This window comes from Cicer arietinum, chromosome 7 (genome assembly GCF_000331145.2).
Source record: "Cicer arietinum cultivar CDC Frontier isolate Library 1 chromosome 7, Cicar.CDCFrontier_v2.0, whole genome shotgun sequence".
In the NCBI taxonomy this organism is placed as follows: Eukaryota; Viridiplantae; Streptophyta; class Magnoliopsida; order Fabales; family Fabaceae; genus Cicer; species Cicer arietinum.
Window position 1 is genome coordinate 54498145 of NC_021166.2, and position 2523 is coordinate 54500667.

Consider the following 2523-nt stretch of genomic DNA (forward strand, 5'->3'; position numbering starts at 1 on the left):
CCTATCTAGAAATATATATATATAAATTTTTTTCTACCTTTTTTTAATGTGTATATGTGTCTAAATAGTATATAACTATTACCTAAGGTCTTGTTGTTTATAGTAATGAATCAAACAAGTCATAAAGTAAAAAGTTGGGGGCAAAGACAAAAGGTGATTTGGAAAGCCTTTAGATTCCTTTGAAATATATATTATTGAACGAAAGTTCAAGTTTAAAGTTAGTTTGAAATGTGACAAATATATTGATATCTTTTATGGAGATACACGTAGGTGAGGCTATCTGATTGTTGCTTGTTTTTTAGTGGATGCATGATTGAGAGAAAGATTAATTGTTGTGGAAGTAATAGGGTTGATCTATCTGAATTCGATCAAATTAATCATTTCTCTTTGTAATAGTCACTAAAACTATAAATGTAGTTTTTTTATAGGAGGAAATAGAACATGGTAGCTCATCCCTTAGTTAAGACCTTCATTTTATATATATATATATATATATATATATATATATATATATATATGTTACTCCCAATCTTTTTATAATTTTATTTATTGATTGAACAATTATTGATGAATAAAATAAACTGGAATAAAATTCCCATAGAAAACCATCTAGTCATTGACAAAGACATATTAATTAATTTTATATTTTAATTTTTAATACGTAGATGAAATGGTAAATATAATAAAAAATTTACATACACATACGGGGTTTTAGATTCGAACTTAAAACATGATATTTCATCTAACAATATAAACATTTGTAGTTGAGTTATAACTTAAAACTATTTATATTTTTATTTATTAATTTATGATATTTTACAACAATTGGAGAGATAATTTTTTTTAGTGAAGATAATTTAAATTTTAGGGGTAGATTTTTCGTTAAAGAAATTGAAATCTTCATTAACCAATTTTTCTAATAATCTTCATAGTTATTAAATAGAAAATAATAATTTTTATGTTCTTAAGAACTCAATTGACAACATCCTACAATTTTAATGACTATATATTAATGATTAACTCATTTTATAATACACCCCTTAAATAATTTCTTAAAGTATATTTTTAGTATATTTCAAGTAAGAACAAGACAAGCTGATTGGGTAAAAAAAAAGAATAATAAGACAAGCTGAAATAAAGAACTTGATATTAGGTTTTGTACCCTTTCTAAATGGAACATAAGATAATATATAACATTATTAAAAATTAACCGTTGTTATGTCTACTATCAGTTTTTCTACAGCATAAAAGTATGAGATCACCAAATTAAATTGAATAAATATATAGCTATCTTTTTACTTTTGTCTGGTTGTTCATATTTGTTTAAGATGATCCATTAAGAAACATGACATCCATAAAAAAGGTGGGAGAATATCTTAAAACTCTATTGTATTGATGATGGTAAAATTGATACAAATGAATAAAATATCACACCACCCTTTATATAGACTAACTTATTTAAATATTCACTTTGTTGCTCTTTAGTTGTCTTTTTAAAAATATTTATACATATTAAAAAAATCAATAAATTTTATTTTTGATAAAATCATTTATCTTTTTTCAATAATACTTTTACTTATTTATTATCTAATTTCACTAATTATTTCTTTCTTTACATGATGATATTAATTTTTGATAAAACAATAATTTATGTTGCATTAACTTTGCAAATGACAAATGAATATGAACTAATTTAAAAAAAAAAATAGAGGGGTATCATTTAACATATCTTAAAAATATAATGCAATTGTTCATATTTTGTGCATGCAGCTTCCTTCTAAGTGTTCAACGTGACATTACCCCTAAATTTCTGATAAAAACAAATAAAGAAAGAAGAAAAAAAAAAAGCAAAGACAATAGAGGTGAGAGTGCAAGGAAAGAACTCACAAAAGTATGCTTGCTTCTCCACTTTGTGATGGGCCATCATGTATCACACCACATATTGTTCAACGATAATTTTGAAAAGCTAAAGTAATATTAATCATGCAATGCAACTTGGTGGATGCTTTGTTGTATACTTCTTATTCACTTCCATCAAACTCAATCATCTTAATTTATGTTGATGATAATGGAGAGAGTATTGTATAAATATAATTTGCCTTTGCATGTAATGACTCAACAATCTATCTATTACATATATGATATAAGTAAAATTTTATACACATTTAAAATAATTTAATATATTATTAAAATTCGTGAAAATTAACTGTGTTCGATATAAATATATAAAACGTTAATTTTCATATATCTCAATAACATATTAAATAATTTTATATTTATGTAAAATTTTGTATGATCTTAATGATATAATCTTTCGATCCAATTAAAAAAATTATATAAAAAAATAAACTTTTGATTGAAACGATTCATTGTTACATTTGGGGCACCATATTAATCAAATTAAAAAAAAAAAGTGGTGAATTAAACTATATAATTAAAACACACTAAAATAATTGTTGTTTACCCCGGTGACATAAGAGTGTCTTCACATTGTGTACGTCATGTCATATCTCTCACTCTTTC

The 2523-nt window shown here is 23.7% G+C and overlaps 1 protein-coding gene across 1 annotated transcript in view; it reads left to right on the plus strand.

Annotated features, from left to right (window-relative positions):
• Positions 1-2468: 2468 nt before the first annotated feature.
• The window catches only part of LOC101497248 (cyclic nucleotide-gated ion channel 1), a 4905-nt gene continuing 4850 nt past the window's right edge, over positions 2469-2523 (plus strand). Inside the window, exon 1 of the mRNA XM_073370611.1 lies at positions 2469-2494. The gene's annotated coding sequence lies outside the window, so the exon portion shown is untranslated. The remainder of the gene's footprint in view (positions 2495-2523) is intronic.